This window comes from Arctopsyche grandis, chromosome 7 (genome assembly GCF_051622035.1).
Source record: "Arctopsyche grandis isolate Sample6627 chromosome 7, ASM5162203v2, whole genome shotgun sequence".
Lineage (NCBI taxonomy): Eukaryota > Metazoa > Arthropoda > Insecta > Trichoptera > Hydropsychidae > Arctopsyche > Arctopsyche grandis.
This window is the reverse complement of record NC_135361.1, coordinates 7615543-7638322: the sequence shown is the minus strand read 5'-3', so window position 1 is coordinate 7638322 and position 22780 is coordinate 7615543. Positions and strand designations below refer to the sequence as shown.

Here is a 22780-nt window from a genome sequence, read left to right as displayed (position 1 = left end):
TGACATTTGCCATGACCTTGACCCTTAAAATTTTAACCACCCATTTTCGCACCCACAATGATAATTATTCGTTCAACTTTATGTAGAATGCAGCAATTTCTTATTTCCATTTTAGTCACTTCAACTACCGTTTCGATATGCGAACTTATTATTATTGCACGTTATAATTTTGACCATATGGTCAAAACATGAATTTGCACACACGGCAACCACACTCCTAAAATAGTACGATAAATAAATAAATAGATTCGATAGGCGCTTACATGATATATAATATGTGCATATGCATATACAGCTTGCAACACTTAACAATAATACATTCCGAACCGGAAATTGCAACGTGGGTGGCATGCGCTAAAAAAAGCAGTGACGTCACAACGTCCTTAAAACTACAGGAACCACGTACTTGCATATTAAATATATGTATCCATCTTCTATGACGAAACACTTCGATTATCTTTCCTGGAAACTATTATATCCCGTCTGTCTCATATTGGGCTGCTATGCTATCGCATTTAAATCATGTTTAAGATAAATATATTAAGAAAGAAGAATAAAATTAAATTTGCCGAATTTTATATATAATATTGTTGCGTAGGGGTGGGTTCAGGATCCAAATGAAAGGCCAAAGTCGCCTCACAGCATTTATTCAACGATTCAAGAGGCCCACACATTTCCACCGCTCACTCCGAAATAATCTGATCTACCGTGTGTACCTCCTTATAAAGGACAAGTTGCCCATCATAGCTTCCCCGATTAATTAATGTGTCTATTATCTAGGCACTTAAAGGTCTACCTCTATTTTGTACGATAAGATATTTAATTTCGTGAAGCCAATCCATCCCTGATATAAATATTTTGTTTGAGCAGTATTTTATAAAAACACAATTCCAAGTTATCATGTGTACCGGCGACAGTTTATTGTTTGACAAGTTTAATTCGTGAGCCGTTGATATTTGACCGTCGACTTCCTGCATTCCTCGTAAATAATAATATTTTAGTCAGTATTATTCTACATATAAGCCTTTATATTTGAAAGTGGCATAAGTCCACTTTTCTTCATTTCGAGAAATATTTCGCAAAACATTAAATGTATTGTTTTACGCTTAACAATATTTAAAAATACTGGCGGCCTGTGATGCGTTTACTCTGCTTTTACAAGATTCTGAAAATATTGAATTAAAATAAGTGATAACAATTTTTGAATTAAAGCAAACAGCAATAGTGTGGTTGGAACTGAAATTTGGAGTTCCACCACTTTCAAATTAACGGCTCAAATCTTTGTCTACATATTTCTCATGCTTAGGTCAAATTGCGAATAGAGCCGATATTTGACAAAATCGTTACACCAAATGCGAACATTTTAATAGTTTTATGAACATGCACAACTTTCTTATCTTTTCTTTTTCATAAATTAAATACACAAAATATTACTACTACATATATGTATATGTGCCAAAATGTAATAGTAGAGATTTTTATGATTTGACATTTAAAATTTTTTAAAATCTGAATCAAAATCGGCGTAACATTTTTTTAACGAATATTTAACAAAAAAGTTTCAGTTTTTTTTTTCAAACCTTAGGAATGTGAAGAAACATCTAGTTTGAGGTTTTTTAATGTAAAATTATTCCATTTTTATGATAAGGTGAATAAAAAAAATAATCTACTGAATCGGCGTTTAAATTTAAATAAAACCTTAGAAAATTGGTAAAAATACCAATTTTTACAAACTTCAATGGACTGGTGGCAGTGTATATATTTTTTAGAATTTTTATATTATTTTTTACAGATTAGCCATGACGCAAAACGTCTTTTCCAACTTAATCCATATCCAAATTCCGAAATTCGCTGTTTTCGATGACTGGTGTCTACCGCTGTCTGCTGATACCAGGTTGTCCCTTGACATGGGGACTGTCATTAATTTTATGTTTTGTTCCAAAATGAAAGTTGACCCATTTGAGGGCTTGAATGAAACACGTCATGAAGATCACATGTAATTCCGACTAAGAGAGAACTACATTCGGAGCAATTAGCGTACAGTGGCAAAGCGTGATTCATCGTCCGTCGGTCAATTTGTTTTGCATCTTCGATTGACTAACCTAAATTGGTCAAAAATCCGGGTCAATTGAAAGCGCGCAAACTGCTGTATAGTATCATAAATTATTTATGGTCTCATCAATTAACGAAATTTAGTGTCTGCGGATGTCTCGTCAACGCAAAACAAAAACACTGCTTTTTTTTCAATTTGAATCACAATGTGTGACACCATAAATTATCGCTTTCGGATGTTTCAGCTTATTTATATTATTTTTTTTATAAAAGCTAATACAATACAAATAACTTTGGTTAAAAAGAGACCCCTTTCGGTCGATTGAAAATGCTGAAAAAAAAATGCAACGCTACAATATACAATTTCAACCCACTAACATGAGTGTATGATATTTGTATATGTACATACATATGAATTAATTATCATAATATAAATATATACTATAATGAATCGAATGAAGATATTGAAAAAGCAATGGGCGTGCTAAAATTATTGTCAATTTCTTAGAAAACCCATGCTTTTTCGCTTTTTTGCTTTGTATATGTAAATAGCGGTTTATTTAAAGGTGGACAAAAGAAGTGCCAGAATGATACCTAAAAAATCTATGAATGATCACAACATGTCTCGTATATTGAAGATATTACATACATATGAATATACAAAAAAAAAAATGTTGGTATACAATATACAAACTCCTGTACAAGCAGACGAAATGTTGAGAAAACGAGTCTCGAAAAATTGCTAGCTGGTAAGAATGGAGCGCACCGATAAGATAGAAAATATAGAAAATTTGGATACCAAATTGGATACCGTCTACAATCTAAGTTAAAGCGCAGACACACAGAATCGTACGGCATGGCACGCCTAGGTAGACTCCAGCTGTAAATAGGCGTGTCTTATGTCATTGTTAATTCGAACGATCTTATTATTTCAACGAGAGAGGCATGTGGTACGTGCTTTTTTATTACATACCTCCTTTACGTTTCACATGGCTTTCGTGTCAGTGGTCATTTTTATCTCTTATCCGATCGTTTTCATACTTTGCTATATTGCTCATTTTGGTCACCAATATACGTTAATGTATCGTCTGCCATTACGTTGGAGATAAAATATCGTATACAATGCGTAACAAATATCCAGAATCTCGGATACGGTGACGTTTATGACGTTACGTAAGGCTACCATAATCTATCTTCAACCTTTTCGCCTCGATATGCTATTTCAGATTTTATTTGTTTAAACGCCTATAATTCACTCTATATTTTATAAAATTTGCCCTATAGGTTCTCGTTATCTCTAATATTTAAATATTTATAGTTTTAACTCTCATATGTATATATAAATTTCAAATTTGGCGTGTAGCTTCTTGTAGGGTAATACACGATATATATTGATTTATGGCCAAATGTGTCAAATCTGACATTTCACGGCTTAAAGCATATCTCTTCACGGAGTTTTATCTGCGAGATAAGTATTCAATAAGAAGTTATGTTGTATCTAATTGTTAATATGATTTACAATAAGCTTACATACATTTAGTTTTTTACAATAAGCTTACATACATACATCACATACAATTATTTTTAGTTATCAACTGATTTAATTTATCTGATGATTGAAAAGTTCATTTCTGTAAATACATAAACTCATTTATGGACAATCACTCATTGATAATCTATTCTTAAAGCAAATCATTAAAGCACTCTTAGTATTAATAAACTATTCTAAACTGCATAAATGAGTATACATATGTATCTCCGACTGCAACTCATAACCTCAAATTTAATTGTTTAATCCTCCGAAACAAACTTTCTAACCAATACAAGTTACATACATATGTACACAGATCAAACAGTGATAGTTTTATTTTTAGTTATTAGATAGTTTTGCGCATGTAAAAACGCTAGCACGCATAATCTATGCTATGGTACCCAGGCTTAAATACTTGTATTGATATAGGTTTGACATGATTACCATATTTAGAGAAATGTAGTTAAAACTTGTCGAAAAAATATAATCCATGCGGATTTTTCACAACGGATGGCCAAGAACGTGCCCTTGCCGTTCGACTTGGTGTGTTTTCGTCCTGAATCTTGACCAATCTGTCGATATTTGATATCTAGGATATTTACGCTCAATTAGTCATTGCTTATGAAGTCATATAACTATTATATCTATAGATAGTAAGCATTGAAGATAAAATATGATTCAGTTTGTTGTGTGTTTACAATGATAGCAAACGATAACTAGATACATATTAGTATTTACTTGAAGGCAACGATATGATAGTCTACTTAGATCAACGTACTACAATACTATAATACTGATATGACTAATGTAATATAAAATCATATTAGCAATACTAGGAAATCTTTATAGCTGCTAGTTCTAAAAATTTTTTTATCAACAAATTTAGTCGACAAATGATATATATATATATGTACAATGTAACTAGGGCTTCCAAGTCGGTTTAAACCGAAATCGAGAAGCCGGCTTTTTGACCATTTTTCAAAAAACCGAAAACCGGCTTTTTTACTCGATCAACCTTATTTTTAAGGTTTTCTATAATTAATGTTTTTTCCTCAAAATTAACAATTATGAATTTCAAATTTCTATGAAAGATCTAAATAAATGTATATATCTAAATTATTTTAGGCAGAAGGCGTATATTTTTTGAACAACAAAAAAAAGGTACTAAGTGGTTTCTTTGAGATTTAGTAGTGGAAGAAGACCCGGTCATAAACCAATAAAATATTATTGAAAGTATGTAGTTTCAATGACCTACCCAACTTAAGGTATAGAAAACATTAGTATTGCAAAACCTTCTACTTTTTAGCTCGTAATTTTACCGATTTAAAATTAAGCACACTTCCAATTAACCCTTTTAAACGAAAACAAAAAATAGTGTGGACAGAACACTATCCCAATAAACATGTTTCAATATAAAATAGTATTAACAGTGAGAAAAAATCCCTAGTGAAAATACGTACTTTTGACTTTGATTTGAACTGGACGACTACTTAGAGAGATTTGAAAGCTGAAAAGTACTACAAATGAAAGATAAAATACCCGACTATAGATTCCAATATTCATTTTGAACAGGAAATTGAAAAATTTTGAGACATCGACCGAACAACACCAAGATATAGAAAAATCACGCGATTTATAAAACACATATATGTATGTATCTCCGAATCTCGAGCCAATCAACATTTTTTATTACCAGATTCGTGTTCACTGGACATAGATCTATAAGAAAAGTCATATCTCGTCTCTGAACCAAAAAAAAAGTCGTCATTTGTTGAACAGTGTAATCAATGTCATTTTTGACGGTTGTTACATACATACCTACGCTCCATATATGCAAAAACGAAAACGCTCATGTTCACATTTAATATATGCACGTTTAAAACTAATTGCGAAACTTACTATAAGCCAAGGAAACAAGTGTGATGCAATGGTGTTATTTTGAAACCACACGACCTAGAAAATCGGTAAAGTAAAAATAAGAGTCAAAGAAAAGAGTGAAAGTTGAAAGAATAGGAGAAGCGACAGAAAAGTTTGGACAGTAGCCAACCAGGACTATATTGACGAAGGCCAGGGTTTTGTGGGTTTGCGCAATCAAAAACCGGTCCAAAAATTAGACCGACGCACGCACGTCTAGCTTGCTTTGTGCAACATGTACTTTTAGCTGCAATTGATCAAATGATTGAAGCTAATTGGCGATTAAGTTAACGCAGCCGTTCGCACGAACATAAAACAGGACAAAAAAGGACAACGATCCTCGACACTGAATTGGGAACAGCGTATGTTTAGCGAACGAAACAAAGTGCATACAAAATATCGTTTGTCAAAATTGCACAAAGTCTGAGAGGAATTAATTGGCTAAATATTTGGACGCTGAACTTTTTCGCGAGAAGCGTACTTTTACAGTGAACTGTGAAATAGCCAGGAAAGTGTACGTAGGGAGTGTAATCATCTGAACAATGAAGCGTGGGTGTGTCACTAGTTTGCAGATTGTACATATTTTATGCCAATTTCCTTTGTGAAACTGGATCAGTGGCATTTGACCGATTTCCATTTAAAATAAAATCTACAGTGTGCTCCGAAACGCCCCAGTAGCACTTTCATCAGAAGTCAATGATTTCCTTTGAATTTTTGATCTACTTTCAAGTTTAATTTGATACATCATTTTTTGATGGTTGTAACTTCTGCCTGCACAGTTTACTTATTGGATGGCTCATATTCCAAGAGCTATCCGACTTCTCAAAGAAATCGTTGATGCTGTGCCTGAATGTGATATTTTCCACCTTATTAAGCGTAGGATTAATCGGAGATTATTTTATCCTATTTGTCTGGTAGCATGCGCTCATCAGTATTTTCATAATTGAATGTGATATATGAGTGGAATTTTGATCTTCTCTCTTCCATTTGGGCCTCGTAGTTTTTGTCTATTGAAATATTTAGGTACAAGCAGGGCCGACGAGAGGGGGGGAGCTAGAGTAAAGTTCCAAGGCCCGGACTACTTGGAGGCGGGGGGGGGGGGGGGTGTCGGAAATCGTACCTTTTATATCATATTTTCTTATTAAATTGTAAACAGAACCGACACATTTCTTTTAATTTATTTTTTTAAATTAATAGCTTAATATGCCATAAGCCATGCGATGATATTTCATCGGGCACAACACTAATTATTATTTATTATGATTATGTATAAATGTATTTTTGTCTGTGTAGATATATACATTTTTATTTCACTTCTATATGTTATATTTTTAACCATTAGGGATTCCTGTAATGCCACAGTGGTCCAAACTTGAATAAAATAAATAAAATACACCCACATGTATTTCATCAGTAGATATATGCTGCAATAATTCAATTCTTATCGCCATAAACAAAAATAGCCATATATTCGAAACAATTTTGATAAATTGATTTATCTTTATTTTCAGCCCTGTTGATAAATTAATTTTGGCCATACCCAGAAGTAGCTCAGCTCACGGGTAAATATTTACCTCGTTAATTCAATTCTTATCGCCATAAGCAAAAATAGCCATATATTCGAAACAATTTTGATAAATTGATTTATCTTTACTTTCAACCCTGTTGATAAATTAATTTTGGCCATACCCAGAAGTATCCCAGCTCACGGGTAAATATTTACCTCGTTAATTCAATTCCAATCACAATGAGCAGAAATAATGCAATAAGCAAATTGTGAAATGGGCAGTTTATTTTCGTTTTAAAATAATCTCAGTCGTTGAACTTTTTGAGGCCAATGTCTGGCATCTATCTGAGTGCGATAAAAACCCAACGGAAGTCGAGATTATCATCCCTGGCATGGCGCCTGCGCGGGCAGATCTTCATCCGGTCCTGAGGGTTCAACACTCACATTGTGTTGCATGTGCATTGTGCATAGTAGATATCCTGCCGAATGCACCAAAATATGCACACAAACGAGTGTCTAATTTGAACAGTGCGTGGTATGAATCTCGAACGGGGCAGAATTTCAACGATGACAGAATCTGATTGGATCGTTAATGGAGTAAACACATAAGTAGTACACTTCAATTGTGAATGAAAATTTGACCGTGGCCCACTTATATTCGGGCATCTCATTAATTCTAGGGGCATTTTAGACCTTTGATCCGCTCGTTGGAGATGTATTGACCGTATTTAGCATTGATCGGTACGTGGGAATATATATTTTCCATTATTCATTGTTGGATCGTTGATCTTGATGATTTATGAAAGTGATCATCGCACGTGATCGGATCTCTGGCGTCGAATGATTCACCTGGTGGACATTGCACGTACCGAACGAAAGGATGACCGTCGTCTGGTTGCACATCCTGAATATTCGATACAATGTGCATTATTCAGAGAGGAAGTCGAATAGTCGTGTTGAATAAACGATACGTTTGCGTCATCGATTAACAGTAAATTTTAATTGTTCGGATCATTGGATAACTTGACCGTATGCGTACTATCTACTTTCAAATGGTGATGTTTGTTAGCGTATGTTCCAATGCACCGTATTACACCAAATGTACTTAATTGTTAATTTACATTGTGGTGTCTACTTTTGTAATCAAAATTGTTGTAGTGAATTTCGAATGTGTTTGATAATATGGATACGACTTCTATCTGCCGAAATAGCTCAGTTGGGAGAGCGTTAGACTGAAGATCTAAAGGTCCCTGGTTCGATCCCTGGTTTCGGCAATCCTCTTTTTTTTATTTTCAATGTTGTTATTTTATTTGATGTTACTTTTTATTTATTACATTATACATATATTAATATATATATTTAATAAAATAATACACTTATCAACAGAATGACATAATAATTATCAAAACTTTTAAAATTATACCAAATGTTATTAAAAAAATTACAACACCAAATCAATACCATTTAAGAATGATTTTTAATTTCTATTTATTTAGAATTAAACTTTAATGAGCCTTATGTGAATTACATTGCGATTAAATCAAAATAAATACTAATTTTACTTTATAATATAATTACATACTAGTAATAACTTTGTGCTGACATCTATGTAATATTAAAAATATATATATTTTTTTAATTCAATATAATAACAGGGACACAAACCGCTATTTTTACAAACCTCCTTTACGTTTTTTTCGTTTTGGTAAAAAAATATATATATCAGTTCAGTTCCGATTTTCGGTTTTCGGTTCAGGTCCATGGAAAAAACGAGTAAATAAAATAATTTTGCTTTTTACAAATGTCTATAGATGTCACTAGTATTTTTTTAATCAACAATTTTATAAGTGCATATTTACATAAATTTGAAAATAAAACAATAAAGAAAACTTTATACTATTATATATTTCGGAAAAATAAATATTACAAAAATCATATTATATGTTTAGAAATAACGAAAGCGAATTCATCTGCAGACTGGTTTATTATGCTAACGATACGAGCGTCTGCAAAATTGAGGACTACCATTTACACTAAAAAAAAGCGAGGCGTACCAGAGACATTATCATCACGCTAACTTAATAAAACAGGATTTTTACTAGGCCGTCACATCTATTACTAAAAATGATGAAAAGTTAATTCAGTGTGTTTCTGGCTTAGTAGAACGATTCTTGCATATGGGTTTTTAGGTTATGTACTCACTTTTGGCGCATTTATAGGGATATGCTAACAAAAAACTTTCATCCACTAAATTTAACGTCAAATTTAGAAAACATTTATGATATTATGTATAATAAAAGAAAAAAATAGAAATTAATGTCGGAATGACACGTTCACGATTATGCGCTTCAATTATATCAATTATATAAAGGCAATTTTCACTTTTTTCCACACGTATTTATTCTAATGCGAATCATGATACGAGTTTGTGAGTTTAAACGCTCTGATTCCTCTTCTTGAATAACCTTGACAATCTACCACAATTATATTTGCTACTTGGTTCTAGAAGGGCTGTTGTCCAAATATCTAAATACAATACCTACTGAAATCATAAAAAAGTATTATTTATAATCTTAGAAGTGATTCTAGGATTCCCTATAGGAAGTCCTAGGATTTCTTACAACACGGTGTACTATAATAAAACGTTTTAAAGATAGAAAGGGTTTAAGGGATAGAAAGGAAACTTATAATTATATAACATTTCATGGTTATATAATTATAAGTTATAACTAGAGGTAGGATAGTCACAGTGCTATCCATTGTTCGGCAAACCTTTAACAATGCATTTACAACCTTTGAACAATACACGGCCCCCTCAGGATCCGGTGACTAGTTATAACACGCTTTCTTATAACACGTGTTTTCCTGTGATTTTAGCGAAAACACAACTACAAATTTTTTTAGCAATTTGTAGTTGTGTTTTCCTATAATACGATTTTCTCTCAAAAAGCAACATCAAATTACTATTACAAGCCCCTTTAATTATTATTTCGGCAATATTACTATAGATTTACTGCAATACCATGAAATGTACAACCCTTTCTATCTTTAATTGTGTTTTCTTACATTGTGTTTTCCTATAACACGATTTTCTCTCAAAAAGCCACATCAAATTACTATTACAAGCCCCTTTAGATTTACTGCAATACCATGAAATGTACAACCCTTTCTATCTTTAAAACGTTTTATTATAACTTAGAAGCGTACCATACACGGTCAGTTTTGACTCAAGTTCCGCCTGACGCGATAGAAAACCATATTGTGTGTGGACGTTTTGTAGTTCATTAAAAAAACTATGGTATTGTAACGTGAGAATATTTGAACATGGGTGAGAATATCCACTGTGTTCAGTGCATTTGTGAGTGAACAATATAAATTTGGCTAACGGGGCTCAGTAAGTGCCCGAACAAATGATACTCTGGGGTTCTCACAGAACGGGTCAAGTGCGGGTAGACCTACGTGCCTAGACAATAGACATATCAACAGATCGGGGATGCTATGCTGGGCAACTTGTCCTTTATAAGGAGATACACACAGTAGATCAGATTATTCTGGAGTGAGCGGTGGTTACGTGTGGACCTCTTGAACCGTTGAATAAATGCCGTGAAGCGACTTTGGCCTTTCATTTGGATCCTGAAACCACCCCTACGCAATAGTATCATAATAAGCATCCATTTTTGAAAAATCAAGAAGATCCCCTAGAATCAACTTAAAGCAGAGATGTTTATGTCGAGATGATAAAAAAATACTATTTAATAATGATGTATGACTTTTATTAAAAATTCGATAGTATTACACAAAATTATATTGCCATGCAACTTAACCGACTCCCATTTAAAAATTCTACGAATGAATTTTAATCTCAGTGCCAGCTCAACTGACATTGCCGCACCTCGAAAAATGTAAACAATTTTCTTCTCTAGTACGTAAATTTTCAGTAATTTCTCCAGTTTCAGTTCTTAATGTTCTCTTGGTCATGAAACTTGACCGACTCTCATAAAAATATTCGACAAATGAGTTTCTCTTTAATCTCAGTGGCAGCTCAACTGATATTGCCGCGCCTCCAAAGACGTAAACAATTTTCTTCTCTAGTAAGTAAATCTTCAGGAATTTCTCCACTAGAAAGTCTGAATTTCTACATTGAGTACATTTTGACAGAAAGGCTTAATAAATCCTGGTGTCAAAGTGAATTCCGCACCCAATTGCTCGTCCACTTTTTGCGATAAATCAATCCAAATCAGAGATTCGATTCGCATCCGCTCAAGCCAAACTGATTCAGTTTGGCCTGTTCAGTTTGGTCTTCTCGTGTATGGTAGGCTATAGAGAGTGGAATACTATACTTTAATTTGGTATCTTAAGATGGCTGTTCACCCGAAACCTTAATTTTGTTACCGTTCCTTTCTTCGATATATATATTGAGTGAATGCGACAATATATATATCAATATATATATATATATATATATATATATATTGAGTGAATGCGACAATATATATATCAATATATATATATATTGAGTGAATGCGACAGTTGCGCTTCGATCAGATAAAACGTGTTTTAAATTGACAAAATCGAGGGTTCGTATTCTACTATTTTCTCCTCCAAAACTGGACCAATTTTAAAAAAAATTTCATCATCGGTATGAGAAAGATATTTTCTGTGCATCTATCGGCGTATTTTTTTAAAAATCGAACGTTAATAAACCACGCTAGACTCTTTTCGTGGGTGTAAAAAAGAGGCGATTTTATAGATGTTTGGCGGCTCCTAGCTCCTATAAAAAATAATTAATTAAAAAAATAAAACGATAGATGCACCCAAATGGTGGATATCCATAGCATATTAAAAAATAATTTCTCTAGTGCCATAATTGAGGTAGGGAGAAGTATAGTACGTTTGTATGGACAAGGCGCTGCTGTCCAGCCCTCTTAATATATGTACATAAATATTAAAATTATATTCATCATCATACACAGCCATTCACCATTCACAGCTAGACGAAAGCCTCTCCAACGCTTCCATTCTTCTCTGTTTTGGACAACGTTCATCCATCTCCATCCCTCCATTCATCTCTCCTGCACCTTTTTACATTCTCTCGGGTACCAATTGAACACTTCTTTCGTCCATTCTTCTAGTGACCTACCCATTGCTATTTCAACCTTTTAAAATTATATTATACTGATAATTAACGTGTAAAAATGAAAGGTAATAATTCTTAAAATGAAATAGCATTTAAAAAATATTGAATTCGGTGATCTGACGGCCTTTTATTATACCAAAAAAGGAGGCAGAAATACGATGCGTGCTAATATGTATAATAATTAAAAGTATCAGAAAAACCCACTTGTAATAAACTATTGTGCAGTTTCATCCCGAATGATTATATAACGCTTCTAAAAAATCAAAAACGAAAAAGAAATTTTGTAAAAAAATAGAAAAAGAAGAAACAAAGGAGGAGTTTCGCAGTTCTCGGATGTTCACGACCTTCCTCAAGGTTCTTCATGATCAGTGGTTACTTACCTGAGTAGAAGTCGTGATGCAGCAGAGCGTTTTGGTTCAGCTGTCCGACACAAAAACCCCAGGTGAGTCATCGCGACGACACGTGTGTGAATCTCGAAAAGTTGATTTACCCATCCCAAAATCTTTATCTCATTTAACAGTCACGAAATTCTTGTTTTATTTAAGCGTTGTCACGTTTCGTCTTCCCACTGTGTAGAATTTTAAACAAAAATAATTGCTTTTTGGGAGTTCATCCAAAACCAAATCTCATAAATATTCATTCTACAGACTAGAATTGGGTTCTTCTACGAAATCAGCTTAAATTGTGTGAACTTAGTTGTCTATTCTTGAGCTGCAAATTCGGTCAATAGTTCGATTTAAATCGTTTGAACGTGCCATTTTTTCGATAAGAAAAATCACCTGCAGCGCATAATACCAGTACTTTGGTACTCAACATTGTAGCTTTAATAGTTCATTACGAAATGCTTCCCATACAATTATTCAGCTAACAATTATTCATATATATATTATTCATATTATTAGCCAGCAGCTTAGCTCGGTCGTTAAGCTTCTGCTTAGCGTCGAAAGGCGCCGGGTTCGCTCCCTGGGACCGGGGCCAGAGTATGCTGTTGGTCAGACCTGGATTTGTGACTCCAGGTTGATCGTTTCCTATCAGAGTTTGACAATTTTCTCTGATTTCATTGTTGAAACGGTTCCCGGAAAAAAAAATTGGCTAAAAAACCTTCTTTTCTACTATGTCACCACTATTTGAAGTATGATTGATGTACAATAAAATTTGATGTCGCGTTAATTTGCGAGTTTTTCAGTGTCTCGTAATTCAACGACTTGTAATAAAAATGCTGCATTTGTAATTGTAATTGTAATTTGTAATTGGCCAGGAAGGCGCATTGGGATTTACCTGTAAGGCCTTCCTTGTATATATGTAAAAATAAATGAATATACCAACTTAACACTTGCTTTGCCAAAAAAAATCTACTAGCCACTATGCTGGATGCCAAGCGTCCAGTTAAAAATGTGTGTTTTAAGTTAAAATAATGCAGAATCTGCGAGTTGAATTGTTGTAATTGGCTGTAAAAATCATTTTATCATGTATTAAACGGCGAATAATATAAATTAAGTAACAGAAATGAAAAAAATGACGGCTGAAGCAGAGCCGTCATTCCAAGGCGGATATCATTCTCACATTGAGAGTGGCGCGTACTGAATTCCCCCTCTCTCTCGCATCTGTGAGGCACGTGAGCAAAGGGCTTCCCTCGAAAACAATTATTCTGTTGATATTGGTCAATGTTTTTATTTATTAAAGACATTCGATAAGATAATTCGAATCGTAGAGATTTTGATGAGGAATTCATAAAATATGAAGACCTTACGTTCAGTATATTTGGAGAAACAGTATAAAATGTCCTGGTCACTCGCTATCCATCACATTCCGGCAATACATCAACCCAAGAAAGTCGATTTAATAATTTATACATTGTCTCTTCTGGGTTTAAAAGTACATAAAATATTGACAAATTATTAACACTTATGTATAAATTATTATACTTATGTATAAATTATTATACTTATAAATTATTATACTTATAAATTATGTATAAATTATTATACTTATAAATTATGTATAAATTATTACACTTATAAATTATGTATAAATTATTATACTTATACTTATTATGTATAAATTATTATACTTATACTTATTATGTATAAATTATTATACTTATGTATAAATAATTATAAATAATTCACACTTATGTATTTATGAATATGTAGCGCTAAAAAAATTAAATTCAATTAATTACAAATGACGGCTATAACGAGTAAAATACTGTCAGTTCCTTGTACTCGTAATAGCTGAGTTACGACTCGTTGTTTTTTTTTATATTTTAAAGTTTGTCTGCATATACTTTTTGACGGACAATACTCACACTATGCACTAGGTATATGGTATTTTGAATATCATCAAAGCAAACAACAACGTCTTATTATTCTTTTGCTCCAACTAGGTCGCCAGTGGCTAATTGGATCATATCATCCTCATCAAACATGCGTGCTCCAAATCAATACATATATAAATTTCTTGACAAAGATGATCATACATAGGAATCCAGAGACCAGGAACGTCATTTCAGCTTTTTCTTGGGGTGGGGAGGCCAGCAAAATTTGGTCATATCGAATTAATTTTTAAAAATATTTTTTATATGGAAATAAAATGGAAAATATACTTTGCATACATATTATTGAGTTATAAAATATGAAAAAAATAAGCTTATTGAAAAAAAAATTGATAAAAATACTATGTAAAAGCTTAAAAGACGCCGCAGGCGAAAAAATTTTTCCAAAAATCTTCACATCGTCAATCAAACTGTATCACTAAAAAACTATCAATTAATTGAATTTCTATCGACTGTCTTTTTACTTTATCTATGTATGTTTATATTTCCTTATTAACAATAGATGAAGTTTTGTGATCATGCAAAAATTAAAATTCGAGATTTTGACTGATTCGAACTCAGAATCAATCACTGATCACATTTTCATGATCTAGAAAAAAATGTTTATGTGTCGGTGTGTGTTTCTGTGTGTCTGTGACTGTACTTTGGGGATTTTTTAAACACCGTTTTTAATTTTTATGTTGACTGGACCTGGTACCTCCCCTTATATTACCTACATATATATGTAGGTGTCCTCTTTTTACTAAGTTTTTAAATCTAATTTTCTCCCAAACCGCTAACCGAATTGGACTGGAGTTTTTTTACATGTAATATAAATTATAAATTTTATACCATAATATTTTTACCTCAACCGGAAGTTGTACTTTTCTCTAGAAGATCGAGGTTTGTCTCGGAAACCCTTCGGCGTATTGAACTGAAAATTCATATCTAGAATTACATATAAACTATGTAAATGCCGAGTTATATATAAAATTTTGTGAATAGCCGTTACCGAAAGTGGCAGTTTACTCTTATTCGATTTTTCTTCCACTATTTTAATCGACCTTTAAATACATATATGTGCTCTTCACGACCATGCAGGTATAATTCTTGTATCAATATGATGAAAATAAAAAAGTGGGATTTTTTCCTTTTAGAAAAGTCAAAAATGTTGTGACCCCACGGTTTTTTCAACACCTCTGAACGTATCAAGCTGAAAATTTATATTTGTATTCTTTATGTAATAAGAGTTGATAAGATTTTGCTCAGAACGCAATTTTATTAAATAACTAAATATTTTTTTGAACCGAATTCGTCACACATGAAGATTAAATCCATCTCATTCGTTGTTTTGGGAGAGATTGCACGTACGGCAAATAAAAATTCGAGAAATAAAATCATTTTTGATTGAACCGATTCAGTAAATTATTAATTTAAAACCTTTTTTGAAAACAAACAATAAATACGAACTTTCGAAAAAATATATGTTACACATTTGTTTCTGAGATAAAATAAAGTAAGGCGGACCTTTCTAACAACTCGCTCCATGGGATGAACAATTTTTAAGAATTTTACCCAAGGCATATACCAAATGATACATACAAGGCATACATACATTTTCAAAGCACCTACCTATCTTATTGTAGGGATTATTTTATTGGCCACAAAGTTACCCAAAAGAAATATAAACAAAAACGTATCATTCATAGATCCATAGTATTTCTTTAATCATTAAATTCATACTATTTTCTAAATTCATACTATTTTCTAAATTCCCACTATTCCTAAATTTAGGGGGGGGGGGGGCAGGGGAGACATACAGACAAACATGTCCGTGCCGTATGTGTGTGACTATAGTTGACTCTGGCTCGCACACACGACTAATTTCATCCGTCAGACACCAATTACCCAAAGCACGAGGGGCAATCGACCAGCTTCCGCGCTTGGTCTTCATCAGAAAGTTAACCAACTGATACATGCAGATCGCTCGAAATAGCCCACGCACAATCTGCTATGCATCTATCCTGCGCAGGCAAAACAAAATGCTTCCTGCCGATATATCCTTTCACACTTCGCACTTACATACAACCATGCATAAACATACTAAGTGCATGTCGAAAATGGCGAAGATTGATACCAGCTTCCGTTCGACGATCTTCATCTTTTTCAAAGTTCTGTATAAGGTGTGTTACTCTTTTGTATTCTCCAATATCCTTTAATTTTATCTCAACTCTGTGGAATGCGTAGCTCAATACATATGTAGCTCATCAAGATTGATATCAGTTTCCTTTCAACGACCCTTCAACCTGTTCAAAGTTCTGGGTAAGGTATTTTTCTTTGTATTCTTCAATCTCGTCTCAACTCAGTGGAACACGCAGCTCATCAGTTGATATCTGTTTCTTTTCGATAACCCTTCATCCTGTTCAAAGTTCTGAGCAAGGCATTTTTCTTTGTATTCTCCAATATCCTTCAATCTCGTCTCAACTTTGTGAAATACGGAGCTCATCAGTCGATAGCAGTTTCCTTTTGACGACCCTTCAACCTGTTCAAAATTCTGGGTAAGGTATTTTTCTTTGTACTCTTCAACGTCCTTCAATCTCGTCTCAACTCGGTGGAATACGCAGCTCATCAGTTGATAGCTGTTTCCTTTCTATGACCTTTCATCCCGTTCAAAGTTTTGAGCAAGGCATTTTTCTTTGTATTCTCCAATATCCTTCAATCTCGTCTCAACTTTGTGGAATACGGAGCTCATCAGTCGATAGCAGTTTCCTTTCGACGGCCCTTCATACTGTTCAAAGTTCTGGGTAAGGTATTTTTCTTTGTACTCTTCAACGTCCTTCAATCTCGTCTCAACTCGGTGGAATACGCAGCTCATCAGTTGATAGCTGTTTCCTTTCTATGACCTTTCATCCCGTTCAAAGTTTTGAGCAAGGCATTTTTCTTTGTATTCTCCAATATCCTTCAATCTCGTCTCAACTTTGTGGAATACGGAGCTCATCAGTCGATAGCAGTTTCCTTTCGACGGCCCTTCATACTATTCAAAGTTCTGGGTAAGGTATGTTTCTGTATGTATCTGTATTCTTTATATTCTCCAATATCAGTGGCGTAACGTGAATTCTAGGCGCCCCTTCGAAAAATATTTTAAGCCCCCCCGATCGTTGTTGACAGTATTTTTACTGTACCTGGTTGGGTAATATAATTTTGAGATCATGTTGAAAAATCAAGACTGTAGTTAACTTAAAATAAAGTAAAAGCATCTGGTCCAATGATTGATAATATTTTGAGCGTTTGAAGGTTCAGCTACATACCTTCTACTTACTAGTTTGTCACCCTTCATCGCTCGATACTAGATTATCACTACGATAAATTGCAATTTCAAATCATTTCGGATCAAAATTTGAGGATTGTGGATATTCGCTTATTGAGGCATCAGATTTCAAGAAAGTTTTTAATATTAGTTTATCACCATTTTATGTTAAAACTTTTGTCAAAAAGTGTCAAGTTAACTATAAATAATAAGTACATACAATATCATGGAAAATCCTAATTTAGTCTATAGGTATAACTATTGACCTATAAATATACTCTTCAAATAATGAAAGTAACCTTTATTAGATTATAAATTTTTAATTAGCTTTTCTCAAGTATTTATGTAGTATACAAACGTTTATCAATATCATTTTCACTGCTATAAACTTACATATACATATATAGAACAAGCTTATTCACCTTGAAAAGTTTACAATTGGTAACCGATGAGATGCAATCAAGCATCAAATGGTGATCATCATTTCACAGAACAATGGAAATTACCGAAGACAATCAGTGCATGTAGCCTTTAAATCGGTCAAAATCAATCGAACAGGATTAAGATTCTATTTGATCTAATACAATTTAAAAAAAATCAAAATAAAACAAGGCAAGAAGCGCAACGCTTAAGTTTTCAAGGTCGTGCAAAAAGTGGACAAACACCAAATCGTGACATCAGAAACGTGTAATGAATATTCACACGACGATTAAAATATTCAAAGAAAACAACAAAGCGCGTGGGTTGGCAACACTTATGTCCTATCCCTAGGTCTTGTCCTATAGGACAAGACCTAGGGATAGGACGCGTGACGTCACACTAAAGCGCAGACACACTAAATCATACGGCATGGCATGCCTAGGTAGACTCCAGCTGTGAATGGGCGTGTCTTCGTGTCATTGTTAATTCGTACCATCTTATTATTTCAACAAGTTTCTCCCACATTTCTTCACATATGGTAAATACAACTATCAATCACTATCAAAAAAAGGATAAAACATGTAAATTAATCTAAAGATCGCATTGAAATATTGAAAGACAGCATCAACTTTCCCCCTACTTGATAATTTTTACTGTCATACTGGGATTAAATAAATAAACCAAGTATTTCAATGAGACTTAGAATTTAAAACCTCAAAAATATCAAGAATTATAGATCCTTATCAAGCACATCGGTAATGGAAAGAACACACTGAAAAGTGCGGTATATGACGTACATACGTGGGCGTATCTTCGTGTCATTGTTAATTCGTACGATCTTAATATTTCGATAAGTTTCTGCCACATTTTTTCAAGTATGGAAATCAGCGTTATTGATCACTGTCAAATCTATGTCAATACAAGGATGAAATATCCTCGAAAACACTCCAGAGGGTGAGTTTTGGCCTGGATTGTGATAACTAAAGAGCGGACCCTGAGCGTGCCGTTCATTGTTCAATTGTTGTAAATTCATTTTTTTTGGCACTTTAGCTTTGTTAATAGAGCCAAACCGCCCCGATTCCTGGAAAAAGCACGGTCTCTATCCGCGCTCTAGTAATAACATATATTGGTCGTGCTAGCGATTTTTTTACATGAGCAAAACTATCAAAAAAAAAGCACGTGCCGCTTGTGACTGCGCCTTTATGAGTCATTTTACACTCAATATTACATATATGAAGCAAATCATTAAAAATATAGGATTTTAAAATCTTCTTTTCTAGAGGGTGTTGGAATTGTTCAAAATATCAAAGTAAATAACTGGTGTAACTTTTCGAACGAGCCTCAAAAATACTCGTTAAAGGTCAAGGATTTCATTTTTTTCTTCGCTTTGATAACATATGATGTTGACTATGTACATATGTATGTAAGTTGATAAAGTAAATTGGATGAACTTCTAGAAATAGACTGTCGCAATACTAAATGACTTCTATCACTTAACTATTGTGAATCATCTCGTATGAACATACGTATTTTTTTCCGTTTTGAATCTAAACTACATAATTGAACGAACTTGCATTTGAATCAACACCTTTTCCAAAACAAAAGACCTCATGACTTTCGTGACGACACGCTAAGAGTTTTCGTCACATAGAAGCAAGTGGGCCAAAATTAATCATCCTATTTTAAATTATAGTAATTTTTTTGTTTTTCGTTATTTTTCATTTATATTTTTTTCATATTAAACTTGAGTATTTGAAAAGTTTTATAATTTAAATAAAAATTTAAATAATACACGATAAAGAATGTGGTAAATTAGTAACGTCAAATCGACGTACATTTTACCAGTACAAATGTATAATATAAAGTAAAATAATGTTAAAAGATTTTAACAATGCACTAATTTTGAATATATTATATAAATCTTAATATATATAAATTCATTGTTTGATTAACTTTTTATTATTTATTTATGTCTTTTAAAATTTATTATCAATTTAAGTAAGGTGATTCATTTTGGACCACCTATAAATATATGTCGTTCCTACATTGTACGTTTTTGAGCAATGTACTGTCTGTGTGCATATGATATTTAACGTATTCATGCATAGTTTGATGCTAATTTGAACCCAATCCTAGATAAACAAAGCAAAAATAAAAATGGAATGATGACTAAAAATGGTTCTTTGTACAATAATTTCAGAAATGAATGAAATTCATGCAACGACTGGATAATGTTTTGTTCCGACATTTTACGGAACATCGTCGAACAACGTGTTCCTAGCGAATGTTTACAGTGCATGTATGTAAACATGTGTGTAAAGGAATTTACGAATGAAGAAGATATGAGCTCGATAGTGAAACACACATGCAGTCGAGTTCACTGATTATATTACTGAGCGTTAAAACAGTTTGCTTTCACTGTGATTTCTGCTCGCTGCTGTGTGGAGCACGCAAATCATTGATATGCAGTGGTTGATAACAATCAGGCACCGAAGAGAAACCTTAGATCAAAATATCAATACTAGCGAAACTAAACTAAAGTGAGAGGTAAACTTACAAACGTTTCTTTTGGGAGCATATGAACTGTGGACAGTAGATAAAAAATGGTTCAGAAATGCCAGAATATTTATGGTAGAACCAGTGGTGTAGTCGGGCCAAGTCTTCGCCCCGGTGCTTCTTTTTGAGCCTCTCGTTCTAACACTCGATGACCACAATCGAATAGTAATCTGAGCACATTCCAAACTTAAAAGACGTTTAATGAAATTTATTGGCTTTTTTATCTAAAACCACCCAAACCTTCGAAAGAAAACATTCTTTGAACTATTGACCATACGGAATTGAGGATAGATAAAATGAGGGAACTCAGCTTAAATGAATAGTCATCTCTAAATTCACATGTTAAAATTTGATTAGTTTTTTGACATACATATGTACATATGGTTTTAGCATTGCAAAAAGGAAATGTAGCTGTCGATACAAAAACACGAGTTTTGCAAAATCAAGGATGTTGAAGAGGATGCATTATGGAAGTTTTTATAAAATATAAGAAAATACATCATAATAAACAAGTAAGAATATTTGTTAATTATTATTGGATTTTTGTTATAAATATATATTTGAACTACCAATATCAGGATAAAACTTTTGTTCAGTAAGGAAAAAAGTAGGGGGGGGGGGGCGGGTCGTGAAAATTAAACACTGACTGGTTCTTTTGTATTTAGCACTACACCACTGGGTAGAACATATTATAGAAACATTAATTTATTGCAATTTCTGAAAAGCATCATAAAATAATGTAGAGGTGATACTATCCTTCTGAAAGTTTTGAGATGCATAAAAGCATGAAAAATTAAACAGAAAAGACGGTTAAAAAAAATTAAATACACATTTAAAAAAAAAACTTCCAAATTTAAATATTTGTTCAATTATAAAATTTAAAGACATATTGGTAATGTCGCCATCTACCGTTACAAACTAGATCTTCGGTAGTCTTCATATCTACATATGTATGTAAAACCAGTAGCATAGATCAATGGTTAGCGTCTAATGCTTTAAATTGTGTGGTCACGGGTTCAATCCCTAGCTGTGCTGCTGCCAGCCGTGCCAGACCTTGGATATGTAACTCCAAGGTCGATCGTTTCCTATCAGAGTTTGCCAATTTATCAGATTCTATTGAAACGATTCCAACAAATTGACAACTTTGTCCTATTTCTTGCAAAATTCGAGCTATTCAGCATCTTGATATTCAATGATTTGTATAAATGCTACAAATTTATCCATAGAAGTCTATGTGAATGTTAATCGATGTTTGTATTTGCCTTATATAGTACTTACAATACTTCTTTACAATGTTGGACCCTAGATGTCGTGCTAAATATAAACTAATGTACATTTTTATTTTATTTTATTTTATTACAATCAATCAGTGTACACTCGTCATTACAGATCGCTCCAATGCGACGAGTGTAAAAGAACGGTCAGAATACAATAATACATAGAATACAATCAGAATACGTAGAAATACAATAAATAATAATCATAGAGACATCTATGGATTATTTTTAGATTTTTGTGCACAATTATTGTTACAATTAAATAAACATTTATTTATTTATTTATTTATTTATTTATTTATTTATTTGGAAAATTTACAGTTTATTAAGTTACATAGATTGATAGTAAAAAAAATATAATTATGTTAAGTAAACCATTAATAATTTTCACATATAGGTAAAAAAAAGAAAAGCTCAAACATTTAAAATAAGAAAAGAGTAGGAAAATAAAGCACATGGAAATAAGGAACATGGAAAGTACACAGAATAAAATATAGCAATGTAATAAAAATAAGATAAATTGTAAAACGTAAATAGAAATTGGCAATTGATGAGTACGTAGTGATAGACGTGTAGATATCCAGAAGCATAAATATCCAGAAGCATAAATATGAACATATAGATTTCATATTTCTGTGCACGATTTCTACAAATTATACACATAGATTTTTGTGACAACAGGAAATGATCTATTACCAATTTTCAGGAACCGTTTCAACAATGATCAGATAAAATTGGCAAACTCTGATAGAGAAACGATCGATT

At 33.0% G+C, this 22780-nt stretch overlaps 1 protein-coding gene and 1 non-coding gene across 2 annotated transcripts in view; both read left to right on the top strand.

Annotated features, from left to right (window-relative positions):
* The window catches only part of LOC143914318 (uncharacterized), a 49925-nt gene that overhangs the window by 7741 nt on the left and 19404 nt on the right, over positions 1-22780 (top strand). The gene's annotated exons all lie outside the window — the stretch shown is intronic.
* Positions 8206-8278, top strand: TRNAF-GAA (transfer RNA phenylalanine (anticodon GAA)). The gene has a single exon. It is a non-coding gene; the product is annotated as a tRNA-Phe (tRNA).